This window comes from Vanessa tameamea, chromosome 5, assembly GCF_037043105.1.
Source record: "Vanessa tameamea isolate UH-Manoa-2023 chromosome 5, ilVanTame1 primary haplotype, whole genome shotgun sequence".
NCBI classification, from domain to species: domain Eukaryota; kingdom Metazoa; phylum Arthropoda; class Insecta; order Lepidoptera; family Nymphalidae; genus Vanessa; species Vanessa tameamea.
This window is the reverse complement of record NC_087313.1, coordinates 11892160-11915529: the sequence shown is the minus strand read 5'-3', so window position 1 is coordinate 11915529 and position 23370 is coordinate 11892160. Positions and strand designations below refer to the sequence as shown.

The 23370-nt window shown below is 33.2% G+C and overlaps 1 protein-coding gene across 1 annotated transcript in view; it reads left to right on the top strand.

Moving 5' to 3' along the window:
* Nucleotides 1-17001: 17001 nt before the first annotated feature.
* Nucleotides 17002-23370, top strand: part of LOC113392565 (arrestin homolog) — a 119378-nt gene continuing 113009 nt past the window's right edge. The window contains exon 1 of the mRNA XM_026629059.2: nucleotides 17002-17226. The gene's annotated coding sequence lies outside the window, so the exon portion shown is untranslated. The remainder of the gene's footprint in view (nucleotides 17227-23370) is intronic.

Here is a 23370-nt window from a genome sequence, read left to right as displayed (position 1 = left end):
AAGTTTATATCTACATAAATATATTTAATGGATTTCATATATATGTTGAAGCAGATCAGAACAGTTAAAAGGCTATATATATATATATATATATATATTTATGTAATATACATAAATACGCTGCCTGTAAGATTAATATAGCAATATTGCACGATATGATTAGTGCTATTGACTAATTTCATAAAGAGTTGCTTGTTTTGTACATTTTTCCTTATATATCCACTTCATAATACTTACATAATAAACGTAGTTGTAATATTACTAGTAGGCACTAGTAGGAACGATAATAACCCATTTGATACGATACGGAACACAACAAAACCAAGTATTGCAGCTTGGCGGTAGAATATATGATGAGTGGGTGGTACCCATCCAGACGGGCTTGCACAAAGCCCTACCACCAAGTTAATAAACGTTATCGGTACGGTTAAACTTTTAAGGCAATTATATGAAATGAAATCAATCCGCAATATCATTTTTAATCTAGTTAGCTGTTTAATGTGATATTTTTGTAATTACTAACAGTATTTAAAACGGGATATTTACCATGTTTTTTATTTTTACGACGAAAAAAAAAAAAAAAAAATTGTAATTGGTTCTAAAAGAGAAATAAGTATTGCGAGATCGCAAGTTCTTGTATAAACCAATTGAGTTTTGACGTCCTTACTTGTGTACATAATTCATGTATCCATCGACCTATTTAATGCGCCACATGAATTTTGCTACACGTGCACATGTATTAAAATAGACCTTTGACTAACATTGAAAATTGACGGGTTATTAATTTATTGGACTCAATATTAACTTAAAGGATAAATTTTAAATGTAATTTCGGTGCTAAAATCTCGTTACGGGGCCTTTCGTATTATGCAACTGACGGCTGCTACAATACCCTCCGCTTCTGTAGCTGACGTTTTGTCTTTAAGTAGGCAAATATTACGGAACAAGTAGCGATAAAGTATGAATTGAGCAAAATTCTTTCTATATAAGATTTAATTTAAATGTTTTATATACTGTGTAAAGTAATTGAGCGGAGATATCACAGTGGTAGGGCTTTGTGCAAGCCCGTCTGGATGGGTACCACCCACTCATTATATATTAATCATTCATAGCGTACTCATTACCGACAACGCACCTGCAACGCCCCGTGTTGCAACGTCCATGGGCGGTAGTAGTCATTTTCCATCACGTGATCGTCGTTTGCTACCTATAGCGTAAAAAAAAACTACCGCTTATCAGAAATACTTTGTATTGTTGTGTTCCGATTGGTAGGGTGAGTAAGCAAGTGTAGCTGCAGGCACAGACGACGATAACATTTTAGTTCCCAAGGTTGGTGATATAAGGAATGATCAATGACTATTGGTGGTCGGGACCACTTACCATCAGGTGGCCCATTTGCTTGTCCACCTACCTATTTTATGAATAACAAGATTCTTAACCGAAGATTTCGAGTTTAAACTTTGAGCAAAATCAAAATATACTTTATTCAAGTAGGTTTTTACAAGCATCACTGTGTGTTTAACTTAGGTTCGTAATTTGCTTCGTGTCCGTGCGCGAAGAAAAACATGCATAAGTCGTATTAAATTCTACATATGTGTCCAACTTGCATTAGAGCAGCGTGGATTAATAAGCTTCAAACTTTCATCTTAAGATGGAGTCTTTACCTGAAATGTGAGACATTTCCAGTCTGTAACTTCTTTACCTTAACTTTGTTGATATAACTCACAAATTTGGACCCAAAAACGAGAGATTATTGATGACGTCGCACTTAGAACACATGTTTAATTCAATTCAATAATAATACATTTTCGCCATAAATGTAATACATAAACCCGAGTATTTTGATTATGTTAATTCAATGCATTTAATATTTACACAATGAAACAATAGCTGAAACTAATTAGCTGATTATGAATATTTTGTCAAAGGCAATAAAGACTAAAGAATAAAATTCAAAATATAGTTGTGTTAGGTTATTTATTTGTACTGTACCGATGTTTTTAGTGTATTATATTGGACTGCCCAAATAGTCTAATGGCTTTAAACACTGCATAATCTGAAGTCCTGAGTTCAAAGGCTTGACCAGACCAATAAAAGAGGTCAAACGCTGTCAAGAAATTTTCAGTACACAAGTCACACTAAGAATTATTTTTCTTAATAAAATAAATCCGAATTTGAAAATGTCTAGTACTTAAGTACAAAGCCTTAGAAAGCCCTCGAATTTGCGGCTCGTCTCTGTTCATGTCGAATTGCCGACAAGTCAGATTAAGAGAGTGTAAGTGAGTTTGTTTCAATGATATCCACAGACGCACTCAGCTATTGAAATTGGTTAAGGCCGTAACCGAAATTAGTTAAGGTAGGTAGTTTAGGTACGGTTCCGTTAATTAGAGCGCTGTGTAAATTAATACCTCGAAGGATCTTATTTCACAATATTTTGTAACAGTTCTTCTTGTTCCCTACATAAGAAATAATCTACACTGATGTAGCGAATTACAGGATGCTCTTCACCTCTTTAAATAGGTTGAGCTTTTTGTTCGAAAATGGGACATTTTGTCTGCTGTTTTTATTTTTTTATGATGGCAGTCCATGGCAGTTCACTTCTCTCGCAAGGTACGTCAAAATTTCCATTTTTTAGATTAGAACATTTTTTAACATCATTTAATTAATTGAAACATGTATTCATTATGAAGTTTATTGTTAGTACATAAATATTGATATTAAATCATTGTATACAATAATAAATTTTAACTTTAAATATTTGTATGGCAAAAATATGCATTTACGATATCCATACTCAGAGAAAACAGATAGTCCAATTATGCACAGTACAAAGGTTTTTCCATGTGAATGTTCAAAAATGAAAACGACTTTCGTCTACGTTACTTTATTTCGTACAAATTTATTACTGAGGAAGAAAATCCCTTATAAATAAATATTATTGATTTTCATGTTGTATAAATTGCTAGCGATTCTGTACTCTTTCACCCGTGTAAAACGCACTCACTATGCTGTCGTGGGTCGCAAATGGTAAAGATTTTTTAGCGACATTGACATTAGCATCATAATAAATATTAAAAATTCTTGTGCTTCTAATTATACTGGCTCAGTAAATCCCAAACGGGAACGCAACAGTATTTATGTTGCTGTTTGGCGATAGAATTCGTGAAGAGCGGGTAGTACCTTAGGTACTGTTCATATCGACCTAGACCTACCTAGTACCTTAAGTGCTACCCGCTCGTCTAAAAATTATGGATAATGATAGGTTTGCACAAAGCTCTACCGCCGAGTATAATTTGATTTTATATAGCCCATATCTTTCGTGAGTGCTTTTCAAGTTGAACTTGTAGATTATGATATTAAGGCCTTTAAGTAAAAAATCTCTTCAATTCCATTGAATAAGCAAAGAGAAAGAGTTGGATCGTTAACAATTGAATCACCTGAAACTGTACTTAGTGGTTCCTCTTATTTGGTGAATAATAATTAACGTGAAATTTTAATACGAAATGAAAATAAAATTATGAACAACTTTTGACTTCTGTAATTTAATCGGATCGCGGTTAAAAATAATTGAGGGAAAAACCGCTACGTTGCATTTTAAAATATTTCACGTAAATTATTTTCGTAATTTAACTACCTCATACTACTACTCTTATTTCTTTTGACAACTTAAGCGAGAAGCGGTTAAGCGAATTAACAAACTTTGCAGGTAACTTGTAACGAAATTTACTATTATCCGGTATTCCCCGTTTCAGCCTCAAAGAGATTATTAAGCGGTTTTGTAAGTTAAGAAAGTTTGAGGTCGGAGACGGAGAGAGTTGATAGATGAGCGATGACGTTTATATTTACTTGTGTCTTGTACTTTTGTTACGTTCATCAGCTCGTTTATTGTATATGTTACTGTAAAAGCTCGAACTAAGGTAAATCTTAAGATTTTCCAGTCAAACCTAAGATTTACCGACATGAGTTGATATTTATTATAAAGGGACGACTTTTTCGGACTTTTATCTTTCCAACCTAACCTAACATGTAAATCTTATTAAAACAACTAAGATTTACCAAGTGAATGATGGTAAAAGTTCGAATCCCAAAGTTTTATGGACATTTACCATTCATGATCGATAAATCTTAGGTTTTACTGGAAAATCTTAAGATTTACCGTAGTTCGAGTTTTTACAGTAACATATACACCGACCGGACGCTGATTAAATATTCTACCGGGAACCGTCAATACCTATTTTGTATAGCTGCGTTTTGATTCGAAAGCTGAGCTAGTTCTACTACAGGCATGAGGTTATATAACATCGTAGATAATATTGTAATGGACAATTTGCACGTAATAATAAGCGTCAATCTCAATAAATATGTCAAAATTGTCTTGTAACTTCATTTGCGTGTATATGTATGTTTGTGTGTAAATACATATGTATGTATGTACCAGTATAGAACAGACGTACTTAAATAAATAAAACTGATCTGAAATTTACGAGAGTTCGTAGTTGGTTTTTAATATATGTTACGCAGTTGTTCTATTGACATCTGATACGAAAAACCTAATACCCCAGAGGTTAGAACACGTATATCTTAACAGAATATTTGAGACCGAAACAAGCACCATCATTTTTGTTTATGTATCGGTTAGGATTCTGCCCCATTTGCATTCACCAAAAAACATTGAAACAGCGTGATGAATAACCTCAAAACCTTTTAAGATTAGAGGTGGATTTTGCCCAGCAGTGGAACTCATTGGACTTATAAGCTGTTACTATTGCTTTACATTAGTAATATTACAAAAAAGAAAAGTTAATTGGATGCCAGTAAGGATTAATACAATGGAACAGTGAAGTCGTCATGTTTGTTGTATTAACTCTACATTCTAGTTGCATTGATTTAGCTCTTTGCACGGTTGATAAAACCACTTAATTAAGTTCTGAACTTCAGTCATAATTGTTATTTGTATTAATAGAAATATGTTTTGTTTTTCAATTTTCAATCCAATCACAATAATGTTTTTTTTTTAAAGAAGTGCTACCCGTTGGCGTATAATATACGTAAATATCCTTTGAAAAAAAAATAGCAATATCTGCTGAACATGTTATTTTTTTAACAAATTAAAAATTATTGTTTTCCCTGTAAATAGTATTATTTATATGCTTTTGCTATAGATAGTATAGATATATATTTATTTTGTAGATACTATATGTTTATGTAAATATATCCACATGTCTGTGTATTGTTAATTATTAATCATGGTTTTCTGTTTGACCTATAGGTCGACTGGCAGAGAATGCCTTCAGTCATTAATTCCGCGTTTTGTTCTATCTTGTGGAGATCAATAAAGTCTTTAAATAAATTAATTAATGTCATATAAAAAGTAAAACTAACTTTAATGCTATCTCGTTAACGTTTAATTTTCAACTATTTTGAGTCATTGTTCGACAATACTTCTCTTTATATAATATAGAGATAAAGGGAGGGAAAAGTTTAGTTAGATTTTGGTATTCAATCAAATTTTCCTGTTACCTCTGTTTTAATTTAATCTCTTCTATTATCTTAATATAAACAGAATTGTTTTGGTAAAATTGATCGAAATAATATTGCTATTATGTTTCAATCAGGAGATTAAATTTTTGTTTGTTTTTTTAGCGATAATTTAATAAGCCTGCATTTCCCGGGGCTTTGGGTTCGAATCCCTGCATAGTTTTCTGTTGAGTATTATTCAGTAGCATACCAGAGTTTTTAAATTAGAAGTGTATATACTTCTATACCTTGGGAGGATGTAAAGCTTTTGGTAAGAAACAACTCTTCCTTATTATGTAATTTTTCCCTCCATTGGATTATGAGATTTATGAGAATACATATAGAATTGAGTTTCTGCCTACACTTGGGAAGTTTTTATTACTAGTGTTCCTAGAAATTAGCTGCCGTGGTCGAACTAAGTCAAGAGGACATCAACATTACGTTCAATGAATTAATTCTATATTAATCAATAAATAATAAAATATTTTTTTTAAGATGCCACCTGATGGTAAATGGTCAACACCGCCCATAGACAATGGCGCTATAAGAAATATTAACCATTCCTCACATCGCCAATGTGCCACCAACCTTGGTAACTAAGATGTTTCGCCATTATTTGTCTGTAGTTACACTGCCTCACACACCTTTCAAACCGGAACACAACGATACCGACTTGGCGGTAGAATATCTGCTGAGCCAGGTACCTACCCAGACGGGCGTGCACAAAGCCCAACTTTAACTTAACTGTACCAAAGTGCAAGCAGATAAATGCACGTTAATTACTAAGAAAACAAGACATATAAGCAGGATGAATATTTATATTGAATTCAGTCTGCCGCTCCAGACCTTTTTCTGAGACCTGTTTGATGGATTGCTGTAATCTCTTTCTCCAGAGTAAACAAACATTTTATATTGATCGGTGTAGTCAAGTCGACGGGAGTGTATGAATTCAAAACAAAAGATTAAACACTAAATAAATATTAGTAGATTTAGTTAATGTTGTAATATCAGTAAGAAAAAAATAAAAAAAAAAATTCAGCATGGTGTGGCAGCACCATTACGTTATCGATATACAAAGTTAAAACTTCAACGGTGAAACAATTGTTATTTCTTTCCCCTTATTTCTAGAGACTGTTTCAAAGTATTAATTAAAATCTCCATCCAAGTTCTGTCTCTCGTCAGTTGAAAATACTTGTACAATCATTCAATCATTGTTTATTTTGACGCGTTTTTATTATTTAAGTCCTTAATGCAAAATGAAATTTATTTGGTGCTAGAGTTTTGTGCAAGCGCACAAGGGTAGGTACCACCAACTCACCACATGTTCTACACAATACAATACAAATTTCCAGTAACATCTTACTACCTGAAGTTGGTGGCCCATTGGTGCTGTTAGGAATGGTTAATGTTTCCCACCAACACAAACAATGTCTGAGCGCCAATGGGTGATCTTGACGTCTTACAAACAAGTGGCCCTATTTATAAAAAAAAAAAAAATAGTTTTATTACGTCATCAATACTAGGTACATTAATTATTAATACTAATTATTTTTACTAATTTTGTGTTTAAAAGTGTGTAAAAGTGGGTAGTACGCCTTTACTACCTTTGCGAGAAAAACGTAGCCAGAAATAGCCTTTGATAGGGATACGTGGAGTGCTACTGGAGAGGCTTTTGCCCAAAAGTGGGTCACGTAAGGGCATATATAATAATAATGAAATACGTATGCTATACGAGTAACTACTGAGTTTCTTACCGGTGCTTCTCATTACAATAATGATAGCTAAGATTTACATTTAATTCAATATTGACTCAAAAATGTTTAAGGAGGAATCTGAACCGGTGTCAGCTTTAGAAATTGTAAAATCACTCAAAAACGTTTGAATGAGCCCACTCGAATACACAAAGTACATCTTGATATTCATTTTATGCGACTGTTATGGTAAATCAACTGATTTTTATGTTTGATAAAAGAAGTATATTATAAATTGAAGTTCGATTGTTGTCTGTGAATGAAATAAGTCAGAAATATATTTATATCATGATTTTTATCTGAAACATCAATCAAAATAAAAATCATTGGCCACAGCTTGCGTAACTAAAATGTTGTTTGTATTCGATATATCACATATTGCTTCTCAATGGAAACAGATGTGTATTGTCCGCAAAAAAAATCTTATATTTTTTTTTTTATTGTGAATAAATAGTAAAATGTAAAATACAAGCGACTCGCCACGACAGGAAGTTCACAGGATAAAGATTAACGCTGTATTGCTTAAAATCGCTTCGTAAATAAGCCATTATTTCTCGTAAAAAAATGACAAAAAATGGTTCTTGTTATGGTTGGTTGGGTTATCTCTACGAGACAGACATACCATAGCGGACTTTTTTAAGGTGTACAATACTGTAGTACATACTTTTGATCTACCTCGGAGGGTTCAGCCAGCGTTTGCGATATAAGTCCAAAAAAATATGTTTATTTACGATATAGATACGATACGATATCATATTAGAAACCTCTAAAATTATCAGTGTTTCTCTGCTAAATTATCCATTATTATTATACATGTAAACCTTCCTCTTCAGTTACTCTATCTATTAATCATCAGCTTCAAAATACTATACGAGTAGTTTTAAAGATCTAAGCATACAGGACATACAGAATGCGGGAAACGATTTGTTTTATACTATGTAGTGATTAATATTCATTAAATCCATCAATCTTATCAAATGAGATTTGTAGACAGACAGACAATAGATTGATATTACTATTGTTTAGATATAATATTTTAAATTCATATTATAATTATATAAATATATTTAATAATAATATTCATTCGAATTTTTACTGCTGACTGTACTGTGCTTCAATACCGCGACAGAGGCCCGTTGATTGCTGAGTCGGAAAAATCGCACCTGCCTGTGCATTCGAGCGGATGGTCTTTAAAGAACAAAGACAGATATATAACTTTACATACAGTGCTAAAATGAGATAGATATAACATCTGAAAATATTTCTAGTACACTCGCGTCCAAATTGCTTTTCGTTAATATTTAATATTTGATTCGTAAATATGTTAGATCTCATATTTAATTTTAATGTGATTATTTAAGTATATTTTGCCAAAATTGAATGTGATGTGTGTTTGACATAATCTATACTATCTTTACTAATATTATAAATGTGAATGTGAATCTGTCGCTTTTTCACTGTCAAACCAATCAACCGAATTTGACGAAATTTGGTATGAAGCAAACTTGAACTCCGAGGAAGGAAATAGGTTACTTGTTTGCCTAACATATGACAACCAACCCCTAAAACACGAGCGAAGCCGCGGGCGACAACTAGTTACATATAAAATTCAAAACCATAATGTTACATATTCGAGTCGTATCATAAAAGCACCTTTGAACAGTCATGTCGCTGTATTTAATTAAATGTGAGCTACCACAAGTCCAGAAAGTACATAGATTCTACCGTGAAATACTGCAAAGAATATCAGTAGTAACTGTTTAGTTACATGATTAGTTACTTGATAATTTGGGAATGGTTTATAATGCTGTCACGATGAGCTATTATTTTAAACGTATAATATGTTTATATTTATTTTATGACTGTTGCATTAAATGACCAGTACAACTAACTAAAATAAAAAACAAAACTTTTTAATGGTTGTTATTGAGTATAAAAATAATATTACGTGATGAATAAAACTTGAATTCGAAATTCAATGTTTATTTACTTGCTGCAATAAGGATCTATATATAACGTTGATAAACCTTTTTATTCCGGTTAGGAAATTGAAAATTAAATTAATAAATATGAATGCATTATACATATAAACCGCATTAAAATCCGTGGCATAGTTTCAAAGATCTAAGCTAATAAATAGAGATATAAAAAAATGTCATAAGTATTTTCTACGTGAAACTACCACTGATTATAAATTTCTATAGACTTCGACGCTTCGTCTTGTGGATATTTACATATATATTCTATTCCAACCATAACAGGAAAAAAGCCAAATAAACAACATTTGACAGCAAATTGACGCGATATCATTGGTCGAGAGCTTGATTCATCTATGATATTCACTACGGATTTGTGAAAAAATGGCGTTTTGAACGTCGACGAAACTGTTATCGGAATTTTGGAAGTAAAATTAAAGTGGTTAAGTGCAACAGTGTTGTATTATAAATAAAAATATATTAATCATGAACTCTTAATAGTTCACAACATAGCTGAGTTATTAGCAAATCGCATGAAATACGTAAATCTAAGGTTTGTTTATCATTTTTCCTACTTCCCTTGGAATAGATGATCTATTTTTAGTATTGAAGATTAGAACGTTAGAAATAAATATCATTTATTAATTATGTAAGGTCTGATTTTGTGAAGGGAAATAAACATTGTAATTATTATTAACAACGAAATAAACTCACTGTTTAATGAACGTAAATAATGAACACGATTTGTCTCGATTAAATCTCGTTTTATCTTGTTTTTGCTGCACAAATTCCCGCTGCGTTTTCAAATGAATGCTAATAGGTATTGTAACGTTGATTTGTTTAGTCTAGGTTATATCGGTACATGCTTTTAGACTAGTGCTATTTCATAATTTTACATTACATTAGCAGCCTGTAAATTTCCCACTGCTGAGGTAAGGCCTCCTCTCCCTTTGAGGAGAAGGTTTGGAGCATATTCCACTACTGCACTAATGCGGGTTGGTGGAATACACATGTTGCAGAATTTCGTTGAAATTAGACACATGCAGTTTTCACTTTTAATTATAAACACAAATTAAGCACATGAAAATTCGGTGGTGCCTGCCTGGGTTCGAACCCGAAATCATCGGTTAAGATGCACGCGTTCTAACCACTGGGCCATCTCGGCTCTTTCATAATAATTATTAACTTATTTCATAATTATTATTAACTATTCGTCTGCTTTACGAGTCATCAATTCTGTGAGTGCATTTCTAGTTGCGCACACACTTGTGCTGTTGAAATATCCTGCGTTATTAGTTAAAACGTTACGTAAGTAGCGCAAAGGTGCTTTGATTTTTTTATTGTAATATTACGATGTTGACTTTTAAAGGGCTAAACCCTTTAATAGCATTTACAATAATATATTTATCTACTTTGGCGGCGGTGCTAGTGCAAGCCACTCGACCAAAGAGGCAGTAATATTAATTCATATATGGTCGAGTGACCATATATAAATTAACACTTGTATTCGAAATATTTAACAGGATTCTGCGGAGTATCGTAGAAACTTTTCACATGTTAGCTATGGTAGTACGACTGATTTTATAGAGCTTAAATCCTTACTGAGGTGGGCGGGAGACAAAGGGCCCATTGAAGGTATTCGCGACGACTTAGTGCTTTGAAACAAGAGTGATATGATATTAAAATTACTACAATATGAGTATTTAAATTAGAAACATGATGTTACGAACTATATTATATTATTAATGGGAACGTAACTGTTGCAGTCTGTCTGTCTGTTGCACTTTTAAGCTACGATCGACTGTGATCGACGAATCGATTTTGATGACATTTGGTATGGAGCAGGCTTGAACCCTAAGGAAAGACATACTTTTTTATGCCTTACTCCTGATGACCAATCTCTAAAACTAGAATTTTATACTCTATATTTTTAGACAGGCACTGGAATTTCTAGAAAAATCTGCACGTTCTAGCTATGCTTATTGTTCCAAGTTTAGTATTATACTTAATGAATGAAATAACACCAACTAATAACAATTTAATACCGAATTAAGTATTTATTTTTATCACGTGCAATTCACCGAAATCTTTTGCGTTGACTTTTTACAAATAATTAGTTTTTTGGCTATTCAATAAAATTGATTTGTTCTATTTATTTCCCGGTACAAAATTAAGACTTATCTACATATATCTCAATGTTCGTTATCATCACGATAATATCGTCAAATCGGAATATGTTTATTGTTGTTTCGGAATAGTTTATAAATAAATAATAATAGTTCTAACTGCTGCAATGGGGACAGACCTTGATGTGCACCGAAGGCGAAATTAATTATCGTCAAGAATCTAATGAACGTAATAGCTCAATGGTGTTTGTCCAGATTTAAACCCACGAACTTGGCTCTGATGATGATGACCAAATAAGGTACTGTGATTTTCACTCAGTCTCAATATCAAAGAGGCTACGGGATCGTATTGATATAACATATCCGTGGTTTGTTTCGCTCATATCTCGGCAGAGCTCAGGGGCGAAGGCGATCTCTCCCCATAGCACAGCAAACGCCATTGTCAACTTTCTTAACGAGACTCAGGATCAATCGTACTGCACAAGGGTGCGCACAGATAAAAGAGTAGTCTTTTCTGTACTCTTATAGTCCGATTAGTCTTCATTCCGACACCGACTGAGAGAGTCAAACTATTCTTGTTGGAAAAATCAAATATTTTTTAATTCGAAGTTTGAATCTTAGAATGATATATAACTTTATTACGTAGCGATCGAACCGACGAGCCTGTTAATAATAATTAACGTAGCCATTATAGAAAGATAACACACCCGAATTTAATTAAATGCACGAACACAATCCCTCCCATTATCTACTACAAATATGGAAGTAAGTTTGTTTGACCCGCTTTCATCTATCAACATATCGATCGATCGTCATGAAAACTAAAAATGGAGGATGCATTAATCATGTAATACCTGATCTTGAAGCAGATCACTTATGTTTTAAGTTATGTCATGACATTTTTTTTTAGATCAGATATGCGGAACAAATTTTCCACATAAAATTGTTTACTATTTATAAAAAAAATATCTATATTATTATGTTAATGTGCTTAGGCAATAAGTAACATTGAAACACTAACTTAAAATACATCCGCGCGTACACGAATATACACGCACGACTGCGCACACAAATGTATTTATATTTAATTTCTTGTTATAAATTTGCTTAGCGTTTCTGATTTATAAATTCATGAAATTTATAACGTTACCATTGATACGTTTGATCTGTCATGGTACCAAAACCAAATGTTAGGGGATAATGAATTCTGCAACACAGGTTTGTTCTTAGCTCAGTAATCAGTAATTTCACTGATTCTATATAAGGTTTGTTACAACATTAACTGCTTGTAAATTTTCCACTGCTGGGCTAAGGCCTCCTCTCCCTGTGAGTAGAAGGTTTGGAGCGTATTCCACCACGCTGCCAATGCCAAGCACATGAATGTTCAGTGGTGCTTGCCTGGGTTTGAACCCGCAATCATCGGTTTAGATTACACTGGGCCATCTCGGCTCATTTTGTTTGTTAATTAAAGTAGAATAGTTAAATAATACGATGGCCATAAAAGTAAAGTGTTTCTAAACGTTTAATTAACTTTTATTTATCACTTTTTATGAACTGATTTCACGGGTAAGGATCATTACTTAATGTTTACTTTATAATAACTCCACAAGGACACCAGTGCAGAGGCTTTCGGATTAATTCGTTTATGACGCGGCCCGACTGCGAACTGTCATCACGAGAAAAACTCGAGTCTTTTTAAAAAATAATATTTCATTAGCACAAATAAATTTGAACAAAATAATTATTGGATAGGAAACTCGGCAAGTGTTTATGGTTCCGGGATCAAAATCGAACTGAACTTTTGTTAATAGAATATAATTGTTTAGAAATTTAAAGTTGCTTAATCAGCGCTTAATCTTTATTAATACTATCATTGCAGGGATGTAACAGAACGAGCACAATCAATGTGATGTTCGGGATTAAGAATCGTGGACGAAAAATATGAACTTTAATCAAATAACACGTTTAATTTGTTTATAATATATTTAACTAGTTTACGCCCGCGGCTTCGCTCTCCTTGAAGTGGTTGGTTGCAAGGCATTATTCACACACTATATAATTCTATAATTATAGACTATGTAAAGTATCATTATAATATTTTTTTTTATTATATAGGTAGGCGGACGAGCATATGGTAAGTGGTCACCGTCCATAGCGCTGTAAGAAATACTAACCATTCTTTACATCGCCAATGCGCCTACAACCTCGGGAACTAAGATGTTATGTCCCTTGTGCCTGTAGTTACACTGGCTCACTCGCATTCAAACCGGAACACAACAATACTGGGTGCTGCTGTTTGGCGGTAGAGTATCTAATGAGTACGTGGTACCTACCATTTAGTGGTTTTTGTGTCAGTAACAAACATCCATACAAACAATATTTTGCCCTTATAATATTATTAGTAAGGAAGTAATGATTATAATTTTAGTATGGATGTTTCAAGAAAATATATTAAATAATATATTTATATATAAAATGTATTTATATAAGTAATCGTAATTGAGAGAGTTAAGTGTTTAACCACTAAAGGTTAGTGGAGCAGGGTAGTGAAAAAACACTAAACCTCTCATTGAAACTATTTATACAGCGGAACAATGATGGACTTTTACTATAAAACGCTTTTTATGTTCTACGAAACATGGTGAGATAAAGTCTAACATCAATTTAAAATGATGTTATGATTATATATGACTCCGTTAACAGAGGTTTATACCATGTTATAATTAATCTGTTAAGCAGTGTTTATACATAAACACTGCTTAACGGATTTATGTGCACTGTAACTTGTTTACAAAAAGTAAATATTTATCTCTTATGTATAAACATTCTGTGATACACGTATAAATAAAGAGTAGTATGAAAGAATGAATGAATGACTGAATGAATTTATTACTGAATAGAAATAGTAAGTTGTATCAGCTATGTACAGTATCATACGTTTGCGGAGATTGGTGCCCAAAATGAGAAGATCCTGTACATCAAATCACCTTCAATCCACAATTGATACAATATTATTTGTACGATATTTAAAATTTTTAAAAATTTAAAATTAATAAATACTTTATGATTAAATAAAAAAATTAGAAACGTTCGATATGAGCTAGCACTGTGTAAGAATTCTATACCTATTCGAAACATTTATAAACGAAAAACTAAATTTCCCATTTAAAAAGGTCTATTTTGTACTCGAACTTCCGACCGAATTTCGGCTTGGTCCTTTAATAGCACGGCAATCCGATACTACCGGGGACCGGAAGACTGGGGGAAAATGCGCAGAACCGATGACTTTTCGTGTTTTCCTTATTCGGACCTGCAACTGAGAATTTCTTAAAATGAAAGCCTTTGAAATTGGCACTACCTGGATTTGCTTCCCACCCAGGACTAAGCTAGATCAACACTAGACCAACTATTCAATTTTTTTGATTTCAAATGGATAAGCAGATCGGCCACCTAATGTTGAGGAACCACTGTCCATAGACATTGGTACTGTAAGGAATCTTAACCAGTCCTTACAGTTGTGCACGTAGTTACACTGGCTCACTCACCCTTCAAACAAAAACACAACAATACAATACTAAAACTGTATTCTATTTGTTGGTAGAATATTAAGGAATACATAAAATAAATAAATAATAAACATTGGACAACGTCACATACATTACTCTGATCCCAATGTAAGTAGCTAAAGCACGGTACCACAAGCACCCAGACCGAAGACAACATAGAAAACTAATAAACTTTTTCTACATCGACTCGGTCGGGAATCGAACCCGGGACCTCGGAGTGGCGTACCCATGAAAACCGGTGTACACACTACTCGACCACGGAGGTCGTCAAAAAATGAAAATATTATTTTCCTAATTTTATATATATATTTTTGGACATTCTTTTGGCCCTACTTTACAGCGTCACTGGGTGTGGGAGCGAATACTAGACTTCGCCTTGAAATTTGAGCCTTCTCGGGATCCGAGTGACGTCCATCCTTAGGGCGTCCTTTGAGATCTCACCTCGGCTCAGGCCGTAGACGCTGAAGTAAGTCGATGGTACTTATAGAAAACGCATAATTATCCTTCAACTTTTGTACCCTTATTCGTTTATCTCTGTCAAATTACTGTATTGGAATCTAAATAAATTCATGATTGATTATGAATGGATACTAACGTAAGAAAACTTTTTCCTATCCTTTAAATTGAATTATTTAACTTTTATTAAAAAAACAAACTTAACATTATTACATATATTTATGAATATTTTTTATCTTTGTGATCAGTTAGATAACACACGCCGTCTTTATTTATCTCCAATTGAATCTTTTTTTTATTTTACCCGCCAAATGTACTTATCCTTTTCCACAGATACTAAAAACTTAAGTTGGGTCATAAGTCGATTAACAAAATTAACGTTCGATTATAGGAGATGTAAATTTTGGTTCGAAATACAAAGTAATTAATAATAAATATTCTAAATTATAATATTATAATTTTCTTACAATATTAAATACTATAAAACATAATATTATACACGTAAATACAAATAAAATATTTTTATTTTCCAGTAGAAAAGGGTTGACTGCTATCAGTAGTGTAGTAATGGCGTTAAAATTAAATTCCGTTACGAGGACGTAAATTGGCAATCGATCAAATGATTGATTGATATCTAATATCAAATAAATCACAAATCGTAAATATAATATTAATGTCAACCGAAAGTTATTCGCCGTCCTTAACTAAAACAACCCTTTTTTTTTTAACGAGAAGGAAATGCATTTACGCTTGCCGCCCGGTCGTGGGACCGGGACGGGTATGTGGGACTCAACCTGGGCCTAATGCCCCGTGCCAGGGCACGCTAATGCTATTGCCCTGTTCTACCCACTAAAACCATCCTCGGGTTCCACCATGCCGCCGAGGTGCGCGCCTTCCCCCTCATCCTCCACGTGGGCATTTGGCGAACTCCCTCGAGTCCGCCACTGGAGGCTGGGCGTCAAGGAAGCTGACGCCCTGCGGCGGATAAGATGGTAGTCTCCGCCGCTGACCGCCGGTGTAAAACAGCTGGGACGCTCGAGTAGCGAGCCCTCCCACTCCATCCTAGCCAACGAGGCCACTCACATGGTCCGCCCTGACGCCGATCAGGGACGTACCAGGAGCGGCCCTGCGGCATCCCTCCCGCCAGTCTTAGCCGTGGCCGACGAGCAAGCTCAAGCCGGCCCCGTTGCCCAGGGTACACCACGAGGAGGTGACTGACATGTACCCCAACTAAACCAACCCTGAGCTAAACTAACTTTACACAAAAGAAAACACGTGAATACTTTGCCCCGTTACTACATTAAAGAAGAAAAACACAATTGTATTTATAATAACGAGAAGGGTTTTCGCCAAATGAAATAAAAGAATATTCAATTCATATGTATCGAAAATCACGTGACGAATTATTTCCAGACGAACTAGCAGAAATAGACATTGTAAGACAAATAATATTTTAATTAAATAAACTCCCACACGAACTGTACGTCTTTTCGAAATGACGAACAAAAAAGTTCTACCTATAAACTGTATATAAGTGGTACATATAAATATTTATACTTGTTGCACATAGAGAACTTTGAAGCGAACCTTCTTCAGTCACAGTTCGGCCGTCGCGGTGGATGCGCGTGTGCCCACGAGACGTGATAAAATAAATAAAAAATAAACGGTAATTTGTATTGATTACAGATTAAATAAAAGTTTAAAAAGTGTTATTTTTTTTTTCGAGTGTAAACTATTTTAAGTATGTGTCTCAACGTGGAATAATAATGTTGGGTTAGTGTCAGTGTTGTGGCAGAGGAAAAGTTATTATTACGAAAAAACTTTCAATATCCAGGTATGTAATGGCAGACGCTTATCATATTTATTACGGTGGTGGCTTTTCGACAGATATGAGATTAAATGTTTTATTAATGGACGGAAAGTGGTCAGATTTATGTGATTTATATAGCTTTAATTATAAGTAGATAATGCCTTTATTATAACTATTTTGAAAAAAGAATTATTTTTAATTTTTTTTTTAATTAGCCACTTTTTTCTCAAATGTCAAAAATATGTATTTCGATTTCAGAAATAATTTGAATATGTATATTTATATGTATTGTTAGTAGACTGCCTGCTCTAGAATATAAGTTACTATATCGTTTGTAATTTAAAAAAAAAAACTAAAATTAATTATTTTTCCATATTTAAAGTACAATATTTTGCCATAATTTATAATATAGTTTTACGTGGTTTAGTCGAATATGTGAATAAATAATATATATATTTTTAATATGGGAGCATTAAAAAATACTTTACGAATACGAAATCACTTTCAAACGACAAGTCAGAGATCTAAATTAAATCTACAACACTCCAGTCCCAGGGTGACTTTAACAAAGAAATTCAATTGTCATTGGACTTTTATCATTGAACATTTGACCTATACATAAAGTATAAAGATTTGGTTTAAATCATATACTCTACTTTAGGAATCCTTATATAATATTCAATATAGAAGGTTTACATAAACATATTTTTGTTTATCAAAAATACACCATTGATTTGGGAAAAGGAATACCTCAATGCTAAAAAGGACTCGTTATAGAAAGTAATTTGTATAGAAAATCTTATACATACCACAATATATATAGAATTTAAAGGTATAAGGTTGAAAGAGTTGCCTTTGATATCGTATTTAACATCATTCGTAGAAAACTTGTTTACTTGGTGGTGGTTCCTTTCAATCTAAAATATAGATTTTATTTTCTCCGTAATTTAGATAATTTCTCATAGTTCTTTAAAAATGGTAGTACGGCTTTGTACATTTTCGTCTGCGTACCAACTCATAGACACCACCACTCACTCACAGATACCACCAAAGAACAATACTTATTATTGTTGTGTATTGTTTTACAGTAAGTAAGCCAGTGTAACTAGAGACACAAGGGTCATAAGAATTTAGCTCCCAAGGTTGGTATAGCATTGGTGTTATATAAGGAATGTTTAATATTTCTTACAGTGCCAAAGTCTATGGGCGGTGGTGACCATTATGCCTTCCGGCTTCCATACACTATAAAAAAAATAAACGTACATAGTTCTTATATAATCGTACTCAGGTGTATTTTATTTAAATAAGGATGTGTATTAAATATATATTTCAATATATTATTTAATATCGAAACAATCTGCAAATACTTAGTAGGAATTTAACATGGACAACTAGTGCCTAGTAATATTAATCTCGAAAATTCTTTGTATTAAATGTCCGTGACAAGAGTAATAACTTATTTTTGTTTTAAAAATGATGAATTAAAAGTTTCGTATGTCCGTATGATGTTTTTATGTCATAAAATTATTATAAAGTAATAGCCGAACCTGGGTTTCACTTTCATCTAATTATATCCCTCGTCCCTCGAGGGATATAATTAGGACCTAAACTATCTCCATACCAAATTTCATCTATATCAGTTCAGCGGTTTAAACTTGAAGAGGTAACAGACAGAGTTGCTTTCGCATTTATAACAGCTTTAAGCAGATACACATCCGAAAATTATCAGTTGGTAAGCTTCCTCCATAGTATAAGGTGGAAACCCTCGTTACACTTTACCCTGTAGATACGCTGACTCACACACACTTCAAACCGGAACACAATGATAAGAATTATTGTTGATTAGCGATGGAATATTAGATACATGTCTTTATTAATTATTACACTGGAAGGCGAATGCTCTAAAACAGGCAAAACGATATGAAAACTAATTTAACATTTGTCTGGTTCTGATTTACTTTACGTTTCACAACTAAGGATATATATTATTATTGAACGAAAACTAATTAATCCTGTTACTTGAATATACAGTCGCTAAATCTTTTGTGAGTCTCACTCTACGTATACGATTTTGCGACTGGATTCCAGAAAGCGTTCAAAATGCTTGTTGGTAATTTTAAAAAAGGAACGCTTGTGTGCAATGTGCAATTAGTGAGTACATGATTAATGGCACACCTTGAGAATAAAACCTTCTTGTCTATTTAAACAATCATAAATAGAAAAATACCAGCCCGTTGAGGTTTTTTCGCCGGTTCTCATCAGGTCAGGGTATTTTATTTTCTGAACCGGTGCTAGTTTTTTATTTGATATGCAATAAGTATGTATATATATGTATGTATACATTAAATAAATGATTTTGATTTTGATTGATTTGATTCATGTAATTACTATGAATAAGATAATCATAATTTCGTAAGGACTTATCCGATGCAACTTGAGAGAGTTCAGTGAAGTTCCTATAGTTTTGCTAGCTGTTAGCTTAGGTCTACTATTGAAAATTCCTTGATAGATAATATTTTTGTATTTATCTCTCAGTCGAAATCATCTGAGATTTCATGATTTTACGAGTTTTCTTTGCGCAGTTTGTATGCGAATCTTCAATCGTTGCAATTTAATTATTTTTTTTATGGAAGCGAGCTACATTCCATGAATGATATTAGTTAGAAATTAAAAGTCCTAATTCTACTGAACACTATAAATAAATTTAAATGGACTTATAAGTAAATATATAAATAGATACATTCATGGAATATTAGGTATATATATCTGGAACTATGATTTTTTTATCATCGTTCCTGTAAACTCTCGTAATCCAGGCAACGAGTTTAGTCCTAAAAGTAAAAACATATTAACGTAAAAATGTATTAAAACGATGCAAGTCGCTTACGTCATTTTTCTCCTAGTATTTAGGTCTTAAATCGCCAGTGTATTATAAAACAATTTCGATAATTATCTCATAGAGAAGCAACTTCAATATTTTGGGTACATTTTCTCGCTGCCTTAAGTGTCCTGTCTTCGAGTAAAATTAATATCAGTGCTTAATTTTGCTTAAACATTATCATTATAATTTTCGAGCCTAATGAAGTTTAGTTGTAAGTTATGGAGTCCATTATTTACGTTGCATTCATTACGACTCACGACGTCGACACAATGAGGATTGATATTTCCTTTACGCGCAAGTGCCTTTAGAGAACTTACTCAGATTTTTATTTTTTATGTTGCGTTTGTAATAATGAACTTATGTACAAAAGTCGACATCGAGTGGCTTGAACGCGTTTAACATTATAGATGTCGCTCTGCTGGGCTTAAGGGTCCGGATTTAATTCCATCATCCTGCTACAAATTGGGTTGATAGACGTTATAAATTTTTCGACACATGCAGCTTACCTCACGAGAATTATAAAAATAAACCAAGCACATGAAAATTGGAGGTTGATTCTGCATTTGCATCCACAGGACCGTATCGGCTTAGCTATTAATAATACTCTATACGATCAGAAATCGAAACTTCTATACGATTGAAACTACAATGAAATTACTTTCAACCTGATCCAACGTCGAACATAATCAGAACGACGTTTCTTAGAAATGTTTGTACTGCGTGTTATATTTTTTTATTTTATACATTTTCCTGTTATTCTATCTCAGTATATTATTGCCATGGGATTTTATTTTATTTACAGCAGAGGATAAATGTTATAGGAATTGTAAGATGTCAACGCCATCTTGAGATATGAATTGGACCCATTCCATATGTTAGGATCGAAGACGTATACCAGATTCCAGTAGGTAGGCAGCTGCCATGTGTAACGTTTCCAGCGTCAACACAAACTCACTTTCTTTTGTTACACTAGCTCACTAATCTTTAAAATATGTACATATTTGCGTGTGTGTATTTTCTTGGTGGTAGGACTTTGAGCAAGCCCGTCTGTATAAGTTATACCACCTTTGTCATATATTCAGCCCCCAAACGGCAGTTTTCATAATTTTTGTGTTCTATTTTGTAGGGGAAGTGAGCCAGTGTAACTACAGACATGACGTAGCGTCTTAGTTCTCAAAGTTGGTGGCGCCTTGGTTAATATTTATTACAGCGCCATTGTCTACGTGCATTGGTGACCACTTACCATCAAGTAGTCAATTTACTCTTCCGTTCCTATGATATAGAAAAAAAACTTTCTTTAAAATATTTTTGACAACATGGCATTACACAAAACTCTTTAACTAACCGACAATTAAATTAAACCAATTTCTTAAAATTTACTAATCAAAATTATTCACCTTTACAGCTTGCGTTGCTACGTTAATTCTAATCCCTAACTGTTTACAAATTAATAGTTTAATTATAGTATTATAAACATTATGAAATAATATGTTTACTCAAGTGTACAATTGATCAAGAGGAGCTTGATATAGTGTTGGGAAATAATGTTTGCTTTACGGTAAATTTAGCCGATAATTTGATACAGGGTTATTTCATTACGCTCAAATAGTATCGAATTAGATCGCTGATATATAAGATGCATCGTTTAGTCACAAATTGTACCCAACAAGGTGGATGTGTTGTAAAATTTATCTAATAACAAAAATTAAAATCAAAATATTCCTTATTCAAGTGTGCTCATAAAAGAATTTCTGAATCGTCATGCTCCAATGCTGAATTAAATATAAATCTACCACCGAATATAGACTACAGGGAAACCTTTTTTTTTGCAGGATTTAAAGGGTATATATGTATCGTTTTACTGGCTGTGCGTAGGCCCATTTGGCTATGTGTGTGTATAAACATAAATTCTTTGTATAAATATGTTGGTAAACGTACAAATGGCATAACTTTTTAGATCCTATTATAGTTGGTGTTTCATTGACGGTGTTTGTTTGCAGTTCTCCAGTCAGCTGTGCTCAGTCTATCAGTGAAGATCACTTACCATCCCGTTGCATATTGTGATCGTAAACTATATCATGTCATTTATATTAAAACCTTGCAACCAACTAACTACCAACTTACCAAGGTTGGTGTCGCATTGGCGTTGTAAGGGATATTTAAAATTTCAGCTAAAAAACTCAGATAAAACAGTTACATCAAATATATAAAAGTAAAAAGTATATTTAATACAAAATATATTACGTATTCATTGTGCAAACGGATGAATTGGAATAGCGAATATAATTTTTTTGCCAAAACTTATCATAAATTCAACATTTTACGTGATCTTGTTATAGATTTATGTTTACAATAATATTTGTGGGTCATTCTAAAATGGAAACGATTAAATTATGGATTGCAGAATCATCTAGTCGACCTTAATAATTCCAGACGATTTACATCTTTGGTAGATCATAACACTTACGAACAGATTTAGTGTTCAGGTCATTGCCATCTAGGAACTAAAAGCTAGATAGATATAAAAATATACGAATAATTTAGACGATAAAGATCATAGTGAACTTGCATATCAAGATCAGATTGGTTCCTTCACTCTCTGGAATATTTACTTTAGTTTTTATTTCGTAACTAGTTTCTACCAGCGGTTTCTTCTACATGTTACGGATAGCAGATGGTTGTTATCACTTGAATGCTGGACAGCGTGTATGCGAAATTTATGATGATCGTTTGAGTGGTTACGTCTTAAGATGTAAAAATGTAAGAAACACGCTCACTTTTGCATTTTAAATACTAACTAAAATAATAATAATAGGTTTGCGTCTGTACTTTATAATGAACTGAAAACGATGACTGTCACATATCGACGTGACGGGATCACGATGTTTGGAATAGTGTTACTTTCAAAACACATCAAGCATATATCAATAAATAACGCAATCGAAATCAGATTAGTCATAATCAAAGTCATCATCTCCGTCATCTACTTTCTTTTTGTTTTGATAGCCCTTTTCACCATCAGCGACTTCGGTTGTGTATTGATTTGGACCAGGTTTGACGTAACTTTGCCAATGTCACCGACTCTTCTTGACACTGGTTTATGACTGCTCGCTTGCCTTTCCAGGGCCATTTCGTCTTTGTTTTGAGGATCTCTTCTAATTTTGTTAAAGCAACTTTTAGTTATTTAAATCAAATCAAAATATATTTTATTCAAGTAGGCTTTTACAAGCACTTTTGAATCGTCATTTAACAAACTATATTAAGTGAAGCTAACACCTGTTCGGAAT